Source organism: Natator depressus, chromosome 9 (genome assembly GCF_965152275.1).
Source record: "Natator depressus isolate rNatDep1 chromosome 9, rNatDep2.hap1, whole genome shotgun sequence".
NCBI classification, from domain to species: Eukaryota; Metazoa; Chordata; order Testudines; family Cheloniidae; genus Natator; species Natator depressus.
In genome coordinates this window covers 14635366-14655041 of record NC_134242.1, presented here as the reverse complement: position 1 = coordinate 14655041, position 19676 = coordinate 14635366, and the positions used below count along the sequence as shown (strand labels likewise).

At 40.5% G+C, this 19676-nt stretch overlaps 1 protein-coding gene across 2 annotated transcripts in view; it reads left to right on the top strand.

Annotated features, from left to right (window-relative positions):
* Window positions 1–19676, top strand: part of NLGN1 (neuroligin 1) — a 567297-nt gene that overhangs the window by 42349 nt on the left and 505272 nt on the right. Inside the window, exon 1 of one of the 2 annotated variants that reach the window (XM_074963554.1) lies at window positions 19623–19641. The exons of the other annotated variant lie outside the window; for it this stretch is intronic. The gene's annotated coding sequence lies outside the window, so the exon portion shown is untranslated. Of the gene's footprint in view, window positions 1–19622; window positions 19642–19676 lie in introns of those variants that run through there. 2 annotated transcript variants of the gene reach the window in all.

Here is a 19676-nt window from a genome sequence, read left to right as displayed (position 1 = left end):
TATTCAGAAATTAAATCTAACAATAAACCTTCCAGACACTGACCTTTTCCAACATAACGAGCCTTATGTGCACATGACATGTAACAGTGAAGAAGAAAACATTGCTGACCAATGTTGTTCTTCCGCACTTCTTGTAAATCTCTGTAGTGCACATGGGTATTGTAAAGGGGTGACTGTTATAAGCCCAACTTTAAATACAGTTTATTATTTGCTCGTCAGTGAGCAGCTCCTTTGGAGTAACTGTCTGTCTGTGAGGGAGCTCACAGCAAGTTGCACCTGTCTGCCAAAGTGTAAGTTGCTGTTTTGCTTCAGACTGATACAGCCTAGAGGTACATATGGAGCTTGAAGGGAAAAACAGCACATTATTTCATAATTAGGCCAAATCTCCAGCCTAATCTCCATAAAGTGGTAGTATGGGCTTCCATGTGCGCCAGCCATTTTTAATCAGTCATTTTGTAACAGCATGTGACCTGGGAAACAGGAATGGAAGCAAATCAGCAATACGGACCCCTGGGAGGGTTGAAGGGCAGTGCTGCTGCCCATGAATATGTCAGGAATTGAAGTGGTGATACTTTTATTCTTATGATCAAGACTGTGACAGAGATGTGGGGAAAAAAAATGCACCGCATAGCCTCATGACAGATATTGTAATGAGATTGAAAAATGCTATAAATTTATCCCATTCTGTTTACATGGTAATCTGGTGATCCTCTCAAATACAATTCATAAAACAGATTAAGCAAAAGAATAGCAGGGGAAATTTATATGATCACAAAATTTGATCTTGAGGCCAATACTTTTGGTGTCACCTTACAATTACAGGTAATCTATTCCACTCATCTGATTGTTCTAGACCAGTGGTTCCCAAACTTGTTCCACCGCTTGTGCAGGAAAAGCCCCTGGTGGGCCAGGCCGGTTTGTTTACCTACCGTGTCCGCAGGTTTGGCCGATCATGGCTCCCAGTGGCCGCGGTTCACTGCTCCAGGCCAATGGGAGCTCCTAGAAGCAGCGCGGGCCAAGGGACGTACTGGCCGCCACTTCCAGCTGCTCCCATTGGCCTGGAGCAGCGAACTGTGGCCACTGGGAGCCGCGATCAGCCGAACCTGCAGACGCGGCAGGTAAACAAACCGGTCCGGCCCAGCAGGGGCTTTCCCTGCACAAGCGGTGGAACAAATTTGGAAACCATTAGCCTAGACTGTTACTGTTTACAGGGTGTACTTATCTAATGCATGCTGTTTCTGAGAATTGATTGTATTTTCCTTGTAATTAATCACCTATGTTATGTTTTCTCTACTGTGTAATATTGTTTCTGTGGAAAGCTATACATGGATTACCGTATATACTCATTCATAAGCCAAATTTTTTTGTTAAAAAAGTGAAGCATTAAAGAGCGGCGGTCGGCTTATCAACAGGTCTACATCAAAATTTGACAATTTTAAGAGCTATTGAATTATTGAATTGAATATCTAATACATTCTCATTTTGTTTATCTGGAGTGTTCGCAGGCCCGGAGCCCCTCAGCTCCCAGTTGCCGCGGTTTGCTGCCAATGGGTGTTGTGGGAAGTGGCAGCCAGCATGTCCCTTGGCCCGCACCACTTCCCGCAGCTCCCATTGGCTGGGAACGGCAAACTGCGGCCACTGGGAGTTGAGGGACTCTGTGCCTGCAGACGCTCCAGCTAAACAAAACATCCCGACCCTCCAGCGGCTTATCCTGATGGGCTGGGAGCCAAAGTTTGCCAACCCTTGAAATATAGGGTCGGTTTATGAAAGGGTCATACAGTTTTTGCCATTTTTACCTATCCATCTTGGGGGGTTGGCTTATAAATGGACTAAAGAATGAGTTTATACAGAAATTGAAAGTGCTGCTGATTAACAAAAAGAAAGTAAGCTGTCCCTTGTTCCCACCCAACTCCTTCCTCCCACTCATTTTAGAGGCATGTCAAAGGCTGTACAATGTTATGCTTGTGATCTAGGATGGTTAAGATTGTTTCACACTGATGTAGTCTTGAAAATCCTGTCTCATATCATTCAGTGAAAATTTCTCTTGGCACCCATATGCCCAGGCCAGTCGCTCACACAGTTTTGGCCAGTTTTTCTAAAATCACAGGGACATGAAGTATTCTTACTGAGGTCTGAAAAAATCTGTGAAAAGCTGGGCACCCAGTTCTGGCCATCTATATTAATGAGTAGACACTCCGCTTTGAACCAGCTTTGAAAATTCCAGCCACGGTTTCTGTAAGTCTTTCTCTACGACCCATAGCCATGTAAGGTGTTGTGTAGACAGAGTTGATTTTTTTCTGAATTTTTTAATTGTATTTTTAAGAAGTAATTGAATTTTTTTGCTGCTTGGTAGGTACACTACTAAGAGAGGCCAGCCACTTAGTCCATTTTATGAAGAAGTGAGCTCCCTCTATCTACCAGCTGGTAGGAGGATCTCTAACATTTCCTATAGTCTGGTCTAGCTCCAAGGAACCATAAGGAAGCAAATTAACTAGTAAGAGGTGGTTGTTCTACTACTTTCAGGGCCCATAAAATTATGATTGGGTTAAAAATAATGAGGTTTTAAAATAATAAATTGATGGTGTTTTTATTTCCCTTCTGGTCTCTGAGGTCATAGAGAGCACTTGGGCCTTGTTTTCAAGCGCTTCCCTGTAACCATAATGGCTAGAAACTTTCTTTTTTAAAATGAAAGCTGAAATTCTCATCTAATTACAGGACTCCAGGGTTAAGGAAACACATAGATATTAAACTTGTGATAAAAGTCACAAAAGTTGCAACAGTGAAATGATCATAATATGAAAAATGCTGGCGAGGAACCAGATGTTGTTCTCAAGTAAGCTGATGTAAAACCAGAGTTGATCCCATTGGCTTGCACTAGATTTACATTACTGGGAACATAATCTAGTTCTGTGATAAATACTAGTTGTGCAAAGCAGCTACACTGATAGTAGAATGGAGAATTTTAAATGCTGTCTGTTGGCAGGGTGGAAAATCTTTTCAGTGTTACATGCACCTCTTTAAAGATTTCTGGCAGCCAGTTCAGATTTCCTTTAATTGCAATTGTGTTGGTTTAGAGTGGCAAAATAAACAGCATAGGTTGTTATGCTCTGCAATGTAACAAATTTACAAGCAAGATCAAAGTTTCTTATTACCTACACTTCCTCTGCATGGCATTTTTAGCATTATTTTTTCACAATGATTTCTGACTTTCTGAAGAACACAAATCTTGTGAAGTCTTGAAGTTATAGATCTGTTAAAAAAAATCCTAATCATTTACAAAACACGTTTTGTAGCCTCTTCCCATTAAGCAATATGTTCTGTTTGATTTATTTAACCCATCTTGTTGTGTGATGTGGCAGTCACGTCATTAAACATCTCGACAAGAGTAAAGAGAAAACAAGCTGTCTTGCAAAAAAATTATAGTGTATTTAACTATATTAATCACTCCAGTTTTCCATATTAAAACATAATTAACACAGAGAGACTAGAAATGCTGACACACAGAACTCATAAGCAGTGTTCATGATAGACAGACACACACCTTATGGACTTCTTATCAAATGGCCTTAATCCACTTATGTACCAATAGACACTGTAGTGTAGTTTCCACTTTTAGAAATAAATCCTGACCTATCCTTACCCAATTCTGTAACCCTTACACTGAGTAGCACTGAAAAAATGCTACGGAACATTAGTAAAGATTGAAGAAATGGTCCCTATAATGTATACCAAAAATCAGTGCAGCGTGGGAAGCTGCTCTTAGCCAGAGATGGTGTCCAATGCACCCAGTCTAATGGCAATCATACCACTTCATATCAGTGTCATGCAGAACCAGGCCAATTTACTATAGGCTGCTTGTGGCTGCAACTTCTCTGAGAAGCCTTTTATAGCTGGCTTCTTTCTTATGCTTAGAATGGATAAATACACACTCTCTAGTTTCACAGATGATCATACCCCTTTTTTCCATTTTCCACTGTCTTTTGCTTTAGCCACATCTATTTAGCACAGAGATGTAGACCTGTTTTTACCTTCATCACAGGGCATAAATGACTTCCTTGCCAACTTCGCATTCTTTACTACACTCTAAAGACTTAACATTCCTCGCCTACCTGGGGGGCGGGGGAGGTCTTGTTTTCCCTGATGGGTTTTAGTCAATGGAATGCAACCTCTGAGGCAGGAAATCCTCTGTAGAAAAGGTGAAATGAGGACTCCAGGCTTTCCTGTCCTGATGCCTCTGAATAGGCACAGGCAGAACTTTGCAATTAGTGTGTGATGTACCTGCTTTACCATAACGGTAGAACTGTCTCTTAGCCCTATTGTTAATATCTCTCCTTTATGATGTGATGCTGTGACACCTGCTCAGCTTACCCAGAACTGTGAGCCAATGTGTTACTGCTCTGCCCCTGCAAGAGTGGGCTTTGCTGCGGCTAAGCTCTGCGTGAGCTCCCTGACACAACAGCTTGGATGCCTTGCTAGCAAACTCCTCAGGACTCTGCCCATCCAAACCTTGACTTGCAGGTAACAATCAATGAACCCCAGTTCCCGAGTTCCCCAGAGACGTCTCTCTGCAATGTCCAGCCCTCTCACTGGATCCCCATAGAAGTATTCAAGTTCACTGCTTCCAGCGAGACAGAGCACACATGAACCTGTGAGCTTGGCTGAAGATTTTACCCTTCAGTTTACCACACAGTACTGAGATGGTTTTGTAATAAGACAAAAGGTAAGTTTATTAACGAAGCACAGAGATTTAAGTGTTAAAAAGTAAGAATAGGAGACACAGAGATGTTTACAAGTAAAACAAAACATGCTTCCTAGTGACTAAAACTTAACTTCAGCAAGTTGCTATCTTGTTTTAAGCAGGTTTCTCACCTATAATCAGTTCCAAGAGACTTCAACCCTCTTGGCTGAAGCATCCAACTTTCTCAAAATAAAAGAGTTCTGGTCCATTGTGTCCAACCGGCAATGGATGCCAAAATGGTATTCTGCTTGAACTTATATTTTTTGCTTTTTTGTTTTTATGTGGAGGGGAAAATGGAGTTCTCATCTTATGTAAAGAAGTGTATTATTTAAATGTTAGATTCCACAAGGAGTTGATGGTTCTTCATTGCTTTGATGCCCTGGCTTTCATAAGTGGTCTCATAGAATATCAGGGTTGGGAGGGACCTCATCTAGTCCAACCCCCTACTCAAAGAAGGACCAATCCACAATTTTTGCCCCAGATCCCTAAATGGCCCCCTCAAGGATTGAACTCACAATTCTGGGTTTAGCAGGCCAATGCTCAAACCACTGAGCTATCCCTCTCACCCAAGTGTGTTTTTGCTTACATCACAGAACAAATAAAGCTTAGAATGGTTAGCAACAGTAGTTGCTAGCAACAGTAATCCCCAGAATGCTTGAATAATTGAGGTGTTCCATGTCAGGATTGCGGTTCATTGCCAAAAGGGTACACGAAGTAATGGGGAAACCTGCAAATCACTTTCCACTGCTGGGACAAAATCTACGTCTCTTACATTCTTCCTACCCCATTCGCTTCAGTGGATGAAAATTACAGTGGATACACCTTGTATGAATGTGGGGTTGCCAACTTTCTAATAGCACAAAACCGAACACCCCAGCCCTGTCCCTTCCCCTAGGCCCCACCCCCCCGCTCACTACATTCCCCCTCCATCCCTGATTCACTCTCCCCACCCTCACTCACTTTCATTGGGCTGGGGCCGGGGGTTGTGGTGCAGGAGGGGTGAGGGCTCTAACAGGGGCTGTTGGCTGTGGGGTCGGGCCAGAAATGAGGGGTTCAGTGTGCAGGAGGGGTCTCCGGGCTGTGGCTGGCAGTGTGGGCTGGGGTGGGGCTGGGGATGAGGGGTTTGGGGTGCAGGAGGGGGCTCCAGTCTGGGGAGTGGGGCCGAGGGATTTGGAGTGCGGGAGGGGGCTATGGTTTGAGGCAGGAGATTGGGCTGCAGGAGAGGTATGGACTCTGGGCTGGGGGTGTGGGCTCTGGGGTGGGGCTGAGGGGCTTGGGGTGCAGGAGGGATCTCTGGGTTTGTGGGGGGTTCAAGGCTGGGGCAGGGGGTTGAGGCTTGGGGTTGGGGTGCAGGCTTACCTCAGGTGGCTCCCGGTCAGTGGTGCAGCTGGCCTAAGGCAGGCTCCCTGCCTGTCCTGGCTCCGCGCTGCACCCCGGAAGCAGCCAGCAGGTCCGGTTGCTAGGCATGGGGACCAGGAGGCTCCATGCCCTGCTCTTGCCTGCAGGCATCGCCCCCCGAGCTCCCACTGGCCGTGATTCCCAGCCAACTGGAGCATGGAGCCAGTGCTATCAGTTTGGCAGTTTCATGAGCATTACTTTTCAGACACATTTTTTAAAAAGATATAAAAAGACAATGAATATAAAATTCATTTACCATGATATAACAATAAAGGAAAAATATATTCCTTAATTAATGCTAATTGCATTAAAAATTAGAAACTTGAACAAGCTTAGATCAGGCACTGATATATTGTATCTGGGCTTTGGAGAAAGTGCTCTTTACCTAAAAAGTAGGACAAATGTTACGGTCCAGCAGGCAGTGGTAAAATGCATCTCACTTGCCCTCAGTGGATTTAAACAAGTGTAAGTGAGAGCAGAATTTAGCCCTAAAAGTATAGGAAATACCACAGTAGACAATAGAGTATGTTACGTTTTTTTAAAAATTGGCAACTATGGTACCTTCATTTTGAAAGGTAAACAGAGCCAAATTATATCATCGGGGATGAATCTGGCCCATTTAATTTTAATTTTTGATAAACAGGATTTCTCGAGCTTTTTTCCAGCTAGACATGCCCCTATTGCAAGTGGTATCTCCCTTCTTTACTTTGATTACAACCCATCTAGTTAAAGGAAGAGTTATTGATTGACATACAAAATAAGAAGCCTTTTGTGTATTGTAAAGCTGGGGCATGTAGACCCTTGGGAAGGTACTGAACTTTTTATGTGTACATGGTTGTAAATGGTGCATAACACACTAATGAATAGGACCCTAGGTAGCCTCACGGGCACATATACACCAGATGGAGTTGTATACCTTATTGGTCAACAGAGCAGAGTTACAGTGAGAAGACAAATGAGGCTAATAAAGTATAAAACACTTGTGGTTTCACAATGAGTTTGTATAGCCATTTAGAGTGTTGATGTGATCTTAAAATTGTAAAAAAACCTCACACAAACACTGACCAGGGTGCCAATCTGAATCTAATACACTGAAGATATAGCAATAGATTAATGTGATAATGATGATCCACGTAAACAATATTTGAAAAGAAGTACATAAGTTAATGTGTTATAATTGCTAATCGGCATTGGTACTGAATGTTATCTTCTGTTTTGAATTTGGGAGGTGGCAGAAGAATAAAGTCTGTGTGAGTATAATGGAGTATGTGATCTGCATTTAACTATTTTGAGGACTACTAAGGTAAATGATTTCTCATGGATGTCAGTAGATGGGGGAGCATTTAAAGGTGTTTGGTGTTTGAGAGAGTACTGTCTGTGTGACCTCTCTGTGCTAACCCCCAAGGATATCTGTTAGCTGGAGAATGCCCTATCTCAGTAAACTGAAGCCCTTTATGCTAAACTCTGTTTGATTACTGCTTCATCCCTCTAACTCACCTTCACCCACTTTGCCTCCTTTGTCCATCTGTTCATCCCTAAACATGTGGATTGTAAATTCTCTTGGGTGGAAATTCTCTTCTTTTTCACTTGTCTGTAGAGAGCCTAGCACCATGGACCATGATCCTTGACTGGAATTCCTAAGTGCTGCTGTAATAGGCATAAATTATTACAATAATGTGTGTATATCCTAGAATCATTGGACTGGAAGGGACCTCGAGAGGTCATCTAGTCCTGTCCCCTGCACTCATGGCAGGACTGAGTATTATCTAGACCATTCCTGACAGGTGTTTATCTAACCTGCTCTTAAAAATCTCCAATGACTCTCATGACTGTACAGGTGAAAATTAAAATCCACATTTCGAAATGAGGAGAGCGTTAACTTACCCGACCTCAATGTCCTAGCTAGAATTCTCACTCTCATTAAAAAAAAGTGTGTTCTTTATTCCAAGGCAATGGGTGAAATATTACTGAATGCATAATGGCTGCCGTTTGCTTACTCAGTCACTATACTAACGGCACCTAACTAAAATAATTTATACGTATAAAGCATTTTAAGATACCTTGAGTATGCAATGTGCTATTTAATACCAAATATTTTGTCTAGGTCCTGCACTGGAGTGTTGTGAGGTTAATTCATGAATGTTGGTAAAGTTCTCTGAGATCTTCAGATAGGAAATTATAAGGACATGCAAAGTTATTTATTACTCTCTGGGCAATAGAGTGGTCTATTAGAATGGTCCATTAGCTGTTGCATTACAGCAGATGTTGTTTCTTCTAAAAGACTCATCAGGCTAATCAGCCAGTGAAGAATTCTCATTGGATCAAAGTTCCTGGGAGTACTGTATTTTATTATACTTTAAATATCTTTCATATTTTTGAAGGTCAGTTGAAGGAAAAAAAGAATTTACGGCTCTGACCAATTTTTCCTTTGTCTGACTTCAATCGCAGTAAGAGATTGGAATTAACTTTACAGCAGAGTGAATATCTCCGAACTAAACATAATAAACTAGTCCTCAGTAGTAATAATTTGTAACCATTACATTTTATGGAATGTAAATGGTTGTGTTCATAAACATACCAAGCTTTAACAAAATCATTGATGGCAACCATTCAGTTCCATTTTACAACAGTAAACTATATTTACAAAACTGCTATGATAGAAGAAACTGTATATGTAAAGATAAATGCCAGAAAATGTAAGCTATAGATTCAGTGAACTAGTAAACAGTACCAGATAAGCTGTCTTTAATGTTATATGTGATCAGATAAGCTGGCTTTATTGTTAGTTATAATTAGCTTTCATTATTTGTATGTAACGTTAGACTGCCAAACCTATATTAATGTGATTGAACACACAAGATATGGCTTCTAGTGACATATCCAGGGCACTAATAGAGAGAAATTAATAGATAATTTATTTTCTTTTCTATTTTTCAGCTTAATGTTTGCATTATGTTGAATGAAATATTGTACAAAATGATTTAACAATGATTTTTAATCCATAGCTAACATTTAAATTAATATTACTTATTTGTATTCCAGTAGCATCTAGAATCCCCAAACAAGATCAGGGAGCCATTGTGCTGTCCTCCTTGAAATCCAAAAAGAACATACTTTTCTCATGTTACTAGTTTATATTTTTTGAAAAATCCTCCTTTTGTGCCATGGGGCTAGCTTGTCCTTGGGTTGGTCGGTTCTTGTTAAAGCAGTACAGCCATAGTCTCCTTCAGAATTAGCCTCTTGTGCTCTGATCCAAGTAGGGACAGAACCTACTTGTCTGAGACATCACAAGTCAAAATCCAGGGTACTGCCTGAAGTTGATAGTATTGAGTCAGCAGATGGCACTGTTCCCATTGGACCAGTACTGTACTCATGACCCTTCATATTGTTAGGAGACGCTGTATTTGCAAAGGTGCTCTTGTTCAAGTGTGGCATGAAACAGAGTCCCTGCCCATTTAAATATCACATGGTGCTTTTTTTTGTAAAACAGTGTTAACTTTCAAGTTATGACCAAACTGCAGTTTGGGTAATTTCATTCTGCCTCTCTAAATCACCCCACACTGTCCACTCTCATTCTTCCTTGAATTTCTGCTCCTAACTGTTGGTTAGTGTTTCAGCAGCTCTGATCTGAGGTGGGAGCCGTTTTGATGATGAGCATAGTCATGTGTATGCATTCCTTACCTACCTTATATTTCATGAGGAGACTTGATTAATATTCTTAAAGTGCTTTGAGATCCTTGGAAGCAAACTATATTCTCTATTGTAGTATTATATTATTAATTATTATGGCAAAGAAATGTTCTCCCACCTCTGAGGAAATGGCCCAAGTCACGTCATTGGGTTTTTGTTCACCCTTTTGTTCTTGGCCACACTTATCCCCTATTAAAATCCTAATCCTAATTCTCTCCTGCCCTCGGATGCATTTCCAGCTTTCCAAAAACAGTCCACACTAAGCCATGCACCATCCCTCCAGAGACTGAGAAATCGCCCACCAGCCCAAGAACAAATCTTTTCCTCAGGTTTGGTACCGGAGCACGTAGGGTTATTTTGACTTTTTTTAAAAAAATACCTTTAATGATGAAATGTTAATGGGTCACAATTAATTAATTCTTTACATCCTGACAAATGAACGCCTACAGCTGGACTCCTCCTATGAATGTAGAATGCAGACGGTCCCATCTGATATCATTTAGACAAGTTACTTGACCTTCCAGTCTTGTTTAATTATTACAGCTGCCAGTAAGAAGCAAATGTTAAATGTCAGTAACTAGAAAAGCCCCCTAAAATGCCATGTTAAGCAACTGCCTTTCTTGGGCAAAGCATTTCAGCTGTGTGTGAGTAATAGCAATATAGGGCATTTCAAAAAATAACCTAGTCTACTAGATAAAAATATCAGAAGGATCTGAACATCCTCCTACATTTTGGAGGTGTTTGAAATCCAAAGCAAGATCCTTATTTCAATTTAGTAAATGGCAATGGGATTATTTGTGTGAGTACTTGCTCACATGTGCGAGTAAGGTCTTCATAATCTGGCCTATAATGATCTGATTTCAGGAGTAATGTGGAGAGGAGGACAGTGAGGATCACAACTTCTCTTCCTTTGCTAAAAGCTGAGAGAAAACTCTTCTTCCTACAAGAGTTCCCTCTCCTTTGGGCTGGTGTAGGGAGAGATTCCCCTCCACAGGCAGAATCCATCCCCTGCATTTAAACACACACTGACCTTAGTGTTCAAAAATCTGAAACCTGAGCCCCTATCTAATAAAAATGCACAGTAACAAACAAATCAATTAAGTAAGCTCCTAGCACGTAACACAACTAATGTGCATTGCTTTGATGGAATTGGTGTGGAGGAAGTGAGAGGATGAATCTACTTTGCATAAATTTCCAGTCTTGTGAAATTTATGAGATGCCACTTACTTTGTGTTCGGACCCCATGTTAATGGATGGGCAGTTACATGCAGCTAGCTTCCTGACAGATCAAAGGCAGACGAGGAAGGGCAAGTTAGTCAAAAGAGGGAATATGCATTCATGAAGAAAAAAAACCCTGAAAATGTTGACCTTGTGTCTCTGTCTAGCAGTGTGGTGCTAACATGCACACTAGTTAATTACTCTGAGAGCATTTTATGGAGCTGCTTATCAACATGATGCCACTACTACGGCAGTGAAACTTCAACAGAAGCTGCCCTTAAAATTACATTTCTGCTCGCAAAAAAACCCAGAAAGTGAAAGAAATATTAGTAGTAAGGTAGCTGTCCTGGAGATTTCTCCAGGGATGGGAAGTTGCTCCAGAGATTTCAACAGGGATGGGAATAGTCTGCAGACTATTTCTCTCCCCCACCAAACACACCTATCAGAAAAAAAAGGAAAAGAAAAACAAAGAACCATTATTTGTGAACGTGCTTAACCATAATAGAGTTGCTTCAACACAAAGGATACATTTACATAGATCGCTTTCATCTCTCTTCAAGTGCCTTACAGAATTATACCATGGGCCTGGTTGTGGGAAGCATTCCTGTCTTGAGTAAGGACTAGAAAAACAGGCCCTGTGTACAAAGATCTCTTCCCTCATTATGGAAACATAGCGACCCTTTTACTCATCTTTATGAATGCATGTTTATATCCTGCTCAAACACTAAGGGCCTGACCTGTAAGCACCTCCTTGCTATTCCATGGACATCTTCAAATCCCATTGAAGTCTATCAAAGTCGAGGCAGGACCCTAAGAGGGAAGTGAATTGTCTTTTATAGCTGAATGGGCTAAACATCTGGATAGTGACTGGTGGCCCAACAACCCAGGGAGCTCCAGCTGCAGTGGGAGAATGGTGTCATTTTCTGATATCGTAAACTCTTTTTTGAGTTCAGTGTTCAGCATACAGCTGTATGTTTGCACCTCCTTGCAGTTTACAGGGAATATAATATTGGGGATTATTGTGTCGCTTGTTGAATGTTGATATTGTAGATGAGGACCCATCCCATTTTATTTATGCCATATGTGATGCTTACCCTCATGTTTTGCCATGGTGTAATACTTCCGGTTGACAATGATGTGTATCCCTATTCGTTTAGCTTTTGTACATCAGACCTTTACTTTTATGTTTCCAATAACATGGCTTAGGTTTTGTTTTATTTTTTGCAGGTGCTCATTTGTTTGGGCAGGATTCCCTTGTTGGTTTTAGTTAGTTTCAATAAGGCATCAGAGGTTTCTTGGGCATGGATGACCACCAGTAAAAACTTCATCTCATTAAAAGCCGGGTCTGCAGTTTGTTATCGCTTCTGAGATATCTTATGTATCTGCCAAAAGATTTCTTCAGTACCTAATTTGTGCCAGAGCTGAGCCCCAGCAGCTCTAGGCTTGGCAGTTCATAGCCCCAGCATCTCTGGGCTTGCCACATCAGCTATGAAAGTAAAATAAATTGCTTGAGCCCCCACATGTATTTGCTTGCACTGTATTTCTTCAATATGGTTTCTAATTTTGACTCTTTCACTATATCAGAATAATGTACTGCACATACTCTATACTAGAAATGTTTAATATCTGTTTATCCTGTACTATTCTTAAAAGAATGCTCCCATAACCCTCTTCATTTCTACAAAAATCCACATTTCTTGTGGCTGCAAGACTGCCTCATTCCTAGTACCTGTGATCCAAACTATTTTGTTAATGAATCCTGCTTAAATTCTTCATCCTAGCCCATGTAAATTTTGTTGACTTAAACATGTTATGGTAGTCAGTCCATCCCCCCCACTCCCCCAAGAATCATAGCAGTCTTAGCCATCTAGGGCAGATTCTCTGCTCGTGTAAATTGGTATGACTCCAGTGACTACTCCAGCTGCGAATCTGATCCGTAGAATCTTTGTCAAGACATAACAGTTGTATTAGGGAAAGAGTCATTTAGTTCTTTGCTGTATATCAGCCATTTCTCCAGGTTGTTTTATTTTCCTGCTGTGTTTTCAGTACAGTGCCGTGATCCTGTACTGCAAGGGAAGCCAAAGGACGAACAGCATGAGATATTATAATTTGGTTTTATTCAAGACCTTCTGAATAATATAATCATTTATGGTAGCCAAGTTTTCCATAAAGACAATTTATGCAAAACCAGTTTTATCTCAAATTATTTACAAAAGCATGTTTTTAAACTAAATAGTGATTTTCTGCAAAGTGAAGCAATTCTGGGTAGATACAGCCAACTCGTCCAAATATGTGGCATGTAGATCTAAATTAAGTTACATTTTGTGTAGCAGGGTACATTGAGTGCTTTATTTAGAAAAATGTCTGAGTGAGCTTTATATTAGGATGTGTTGTCTTAATATATTCAATAAATACAGCTACGGAACACCCATTTTCACTTAATATGAAATTGTTCAGTACATTGTGTTAATGATAGCATTTCCTGCACATCAGTTGATTTAAAATGAAGTATTCCATGACATATTTAATAATCTGTGAAGCTAAGAAGATTGCTTATTCCTTAATAATGGCCAAAATCTCTGCAGTTTACAGTAGTATGACCACAGTGTTTTAAGTTAATTAGTGTACAGCACTTTGTTTTTCTGTAATTTGAAAATATGCTCGGTGACTTTAAAACTGTTTCAGTGGCAGCTTTCAATTCATTTATAAGCAGAAATCCATTCTGCTGTTGCAGTTCAAATACCTGTCACAGTTACTGATTTATTCCAGGTTTTATATGCGGTAAAGAGAAACTGAAGTGGAACTTGAATCTAGCTAACTAACTTGAACATTCAGTATGTTGCTAATATTACAGAAGTTCTAAAAAAACTTCAACTTCCGAGCCTACTCTTAATTAGTGATGCAGCAACAAGAAGTCTTAGCTGTTCTGTTTTAAACAGATATTTCAGACAACCACTGCGTGTCGACCCAGCCTTAGATCTCCTAACTGAAACAAGCAGCTGTATTACTTTATAGTTGCTGGTTTCACTACCTTGACGCATTTTGACTTGTATAATATATATATTTTAAAATGTCTTTGCTTAGTAGAGCTATTTCTGTAACGTTTGGAGTAAATAAATAGCTTTTAAAAGGCTAATATATAATTTTTATTAGTTGTTGCAATCATTCTAAAATATGCAGTGCAATCATATTTGAATGACTATGCTGTGTGGCTTGTGGCAAGATGTTTCCTGTATGAAGTGTCCACTTAGATTTAAATTTTGGCCATTAATCTTTTCATAGTAGTGGTCAAATTGCCAACAAATTCTAGTCTGATTATTAATCTACTACCATTGCAAGAAAGGAGGAGCCATGACAGTTTGGCATTTTCCTTATTGAAAATTACATGATATTCTATAGCAATGTTCAAACATTATATTTAACAGCAGTGGTACTGCATTTATTAGGCCGTTATTGTACTGTTGTATTTTTATTCATTGTCAACTAAAATTGTCTTTTTAATTCTGACCTGAGCCTATGTTGCCTGTCCATGGTGTGTGTATCTTATCCTTTCACACAAATGGAATGAAAAATAGATGGTACGGTATATGCCTATCTTTTTCAAACTGATACCATTATATTATGAGCCCTTGTATTCCTAGAATTTGATATGCACGTGGGAAAGCTTACCATCTGCTGTAAGAGGCTAGAGGTTGTGTATGTCAAAAAGGGGAGGAGGTAATTTAAAAATGGACATGTCTTGCCAAAAAAAAAAGAGAGCAGAACTGAAGTGTGTGTATGTGTACTGGTTAATAGTGACTCATGTAAGGAAACTTATAAGAAGTGGAAGCTTGGACAGATGACTAGAGAGAAGTATAAAAATATTGCTCGATCATCCAGGGGTGTAATCAGGAAGGCCAAAGCACAATTGGAGTTGCAGCTAGCCAGGGATGTGAAGGGCAACAAGAAGGGTTTCTACAGGTATGTTAGCAACAAGAAGAACATCAGGGAAAGTGTGGGACCCTTACTGAATGGGGGAGGCAATCTAGTGACAGATGATGTGGAAAAAGCTGAAGTACTCAATGCTTTTTTGCCTCGGTCTTCACAGACAAGGTCAGCTCCCAGACTACTTCACTGGGCAGCACAGTATGAGGAGGAGGTGAGCAGCCCTCAGTGATGAAAGAACAGGTTAAGGGCTACTTTGAAAAGCTGGACATGCACAACTCCATGGGTCCGGATCTAATGCATCAGAAGGTGCTGAGGGAGTTGGCTGATGTGATTGCAGAGCTATTGGCCATTATCTTTGAAAACTCGTGGTGATCGGGGGAGATCCCGGATGATTGGAAAAAGGCAAATATAGTGCCCAAATTTTAAAAAGGGAAGAAGGATTGGGGAACGACAGACTGATCAGCCTCACCTCAGTCCCTGGAAAAATCATGGAGCAGGTCCTCAAGGAATCCATTTTGAAGCGCTTGGAGGAGAGGAAGGTGATCAGGAACAGTCAACATGGATTCACCAAGGGCAAGTCATGCCTGACCAACCTGATTGCCTTCTATGATGAGATAAGGTTGGATATGGGTAAAGCAGTGGACATGATATATCTTGACTTTAGCAAAGCTTTTGATACGGTCTCTCACAGTATTCTTGCCAGCAAGTTAAAAAAGTATGATGAATGGACTATAAGGTGGATAGAAAGCTGGTTAGATCGTCAGGCTCAGTGGGTAGTGTTCAACGACTCGATGTCTGGTTGGCAGCCGGTATCAAGTGGAGTGCCCCAGTGGTCAGTCCTGGGGCCAGTTTTGTTCAACATCTTTATTAATGATCTGGATGATGGGATGGATTGCACCCTCAGCAAGTTGGCGGATGACATTAAGCTGGGGGCGAAGTAGATAAGCTGGAGGGTAGGGATAGGGTCCAGAGTGATCTATGCAAATTGGAGGATTGGGCCAAAAGAAAGCTGATGAGATTCAACAAGGACAAGTGCAGAGTCTTGCACTAGGATGGAAGAATACCATGCACTGCGACAGGCTGGGGACAGACTGGCTAAGTGGCTGTTCTGCAGAAAAGGACATGGGGAAACTGGATATGAGTTAACAGTGTGCCCTTGTTGCCGGGAAGGCTAATGGCATATTGGGCTGCATTAGTAGGAGCCTTGCCAGCAGATTGAGCGAAGTGATTATTCCTCTCTATTCGGCACTGGTGAGGCCACATCTGGAGTACTGTGTCCAGTTTTGGGCCCCCCACTACAGAAAAGATGTGAACAAATTGGACAGAGTCCAGCAGATGGCAATGAAAATGATTAGGGGCCTGGGGCACATGACTTACGAGGAGAGGCTGAGGGAACTGGGCTTATTCAGTCTGCCGAAGAGAAGAATGAGGGCGGATTTGATAGCAGCCTTCAAATACCTGAAGGGGGGGTTCCAAAGAGGATGGAGCTAGGCTGTTCTCAGTGGTAGCAGATGACAGAACAAGGAGCAATAGTCTGAAATTGCAGTGGGGGAGATGTCGATGTTGGATATTAGGAAAATCTATTTCGCTAGGAGGGTGGTGAAGCACTGGAATGGGTTACCTAGGGAGAAGGTGGAATCTCCATCCTTAGACGTTTTAAGGTCTGGCTTGGCAAAGCCCTGGCTGGGATGATTTAGTTGGGGTTGGTCCTGCTTTGAGCAGGGGCTTGGACTAGATGACCTCCTGAGGTCTCCTCCGACCCTAATCTTCTATGATTCTATGTTAAGAATTAAAAGTGATCTGAAAATAAAATGAAAAAAAAATCTTTGCAAATTTAGAACTATATGCTGAATGCCCAATAGAGCAAGAGTAAAAGAGGACATTCAGCATAGAACAGATATGCAACATACCTTTCTTTATTCCTTCATCTGTAGGGCCAGATGCCCTAGTCACCAGCTCTTGCTCTATGTCACGTCTTAGTATGCACTATGCTAGTGACTCACGCATGTCACAGAAACCCAGTGCAAACATGATTTGGGCTATAGAGCTTTGGACTTTTTCTTGTGTTTTCATGTTGCACAGATAAGCAAAGATTTTATTCTGAAATATTCTAAATTACTGAAATAAGGTTATTATAGGGACCCTGTCAGGTTATAGATCACTGCCCCTGATTCTGCAGCGTTCCATGCATGTGGACCTTTGTGCTAAAGCAGAGCTAACTACGCAATTAAGATCCATGTATTAAAAGAGAAAGATCCTTATCTCTATCACCTCAAATTATTGAAAAATAAAAGATGATTTTCAGTATTTATGTCCTTTGTTTACTCCTTTTGCTTTCCTCTCAGCTTGGACCATTAAAATATAGCAGTTGGTTTCATTTTTGTTTCTATTTCATGTCACTCTTGGGGTTCTCCTGCATTGGCTCAAAGCTCCAATGTGCAGATTTATTTTAAAAAAGGCAAGAAGCCAACCATGTTTCCAACTAAATTAAAATATTTAATGGCAATGTTTCGAGCAGTTTGAGAGCTTTGTTAAAGTTTTTACAAAATATAAATTTGGAGACAAATTTTGTCCCAGTGCTGCTGCCATTAAAGTATAAAAGTAATAAGTTGGTTCAAGTCAGCAATGGAATTATTTTCTGGCTTGCCTTCACACCAGGGCACATAGAAAATTAAGAAAAATGTCCCTGTGTGAGTTATTATTAATCATGTTTATTACAGTAATACCAAAGGAACAAGTACGATCAGGACCCCATTGTGCTAGGCACTGTGGAAACACATAAATAGTCCTTCCCTGAAGAGTTTACCATTTAAATAGACAAAACAGACAAATGTAGTGAATACTCCTTTTCCTCTTGCAAGAATTTTCAGCACATACAGTATTTCTATGGGGCGGAGTGAGTGGAGCTATAGCAATTTGCACCAGCTGAGGATAAGTCCCTATATATGCTGGAGATTTCTTTTTAAAATGTTGGAGGTTTTATTGATGTTTACAAGATCACGTTGCCATGATTTCAAGAAAATTTCAAGCATAATAGAATGTTACAGCTAGATTCAAACAGCAGTGTTATCCTTCAGAAATATAATATGGACCTACTTATTGAAAAATTTGAATATTTAAGGATGTCACCTTCCAAAGGAACAGGAAATACTCCCCACTTTCCCCAAACTATTGTTACCTTCTTATTTTTGTGTAAACTTCACCCGACAGCAACCCATGACATCTCCTTTTTTGTATAATTATTTGCTGGAATTTTAAAATTCTTGTTTGTTAGTGAATTTTAAGGTCCCCCAGTTCAGCGGAGTTCTTAAGCATATGTGTCATTTTTATTTATGTGAGTAATCCTGTTGGTTTCATGTGATTAAAGTTAGTGATGTGCTTAAGTACTCAGCTGAATTGGGACTGCAATAGCCTTTGAGACTCAGAGCCCAGTTCTTGTGTACATTAAGCTCCCATTGATTTTTAGAATATAACTTCAACTGGACTTTGAGGAACACAAAGATTGAAGGATCACACTACGTATCCTGACTTGATATTTATGCCCAAATGTCCCTGCATATCACATAGATCAAAGGGGAAGGGCTAAGTTCTGCTTTCAGTTATGCAGGTGTAAATCTGGAGTACTGCCATTCAAGTCAGTGGAGTTACAAAAGATTTAAATGGTGTAGTTAGGAACAAAACTTGGTCCTGAGAGAAAACACTTCTGTCTTTTCATTGTCAAAAATACAACATGTGGGTTCATATAGAATATGTCGTTGCATATAGATTTGAGGCATCATTCTGGGTGACACAAATCGCTGAATCTAGAGATGAAGACCTAATCGTTCATCTAGTCCATCTCTTTGCCTTGTCAGTACTGTTCCCTACTGTACATTCATTCTTGCTTTATTCAGTCTCATTTTAATTGTGCCATGGGATGGGGTTTCCACCATTTTCCTTAGGAAACTTTCACAGCCTAATAGCTCTCACTATCAAGTAGCTTTTCCTGATATTCAGCCTTTCTTAAAGCATCCAAAATGTCAAACATACAGGGCACAGTAACTCTGGTTTGTGTTTTGCCCATGTAAAACACTCAGTTGTAGTGTATCACAAAATCCCAGAGAAGTTAAACCACAGCTGCAGAGTAAATGTGTCTATTGGAGCTCGACGTCTCAAAGAGCATACGTGAAATAGATTTTTGGACTGAGAACAACATACACATATTTAATGCGAGAGGAGAGAGCTACAAACCACCTCAAGCCCCAGAGCCACCATTTTTCTGTTTCTTGCTCATTTTTATCTTGCTCATCCCACTTTGCCTTCCCATGCTGCACTGCAGAAACCAAAGGAACTCAGAGCTCCTTGGTTCTGTTTCAGTGACCTATTGAGACCAGCTGAGATATGTAGGGGATGCAGATATTTGTTTTACTATCAAGTTTATTAAGTAAATTATGATGGTTGGAAGACCAGTACTGTTTCTGTTGAAGTCAGTGAAAAAACTCTTATTCACTTCTGAGGTGTGTGTGCATGCGATTGGTTATTTGTTTTTTTAACATTCTTTCTTATTTTATGTCTTGTCTTCCAGGACCTGGGTAGGTGGAAGAGGGATGAGGCAGAGAAAATACCCTGAATTAGGGATAATATGACAGGATTTCGTTTCTTTTAATCAACGAAAATATGTATATGCCAAGGTAATTTATCAGTAGTCAACTCCTGTGGTGAACAA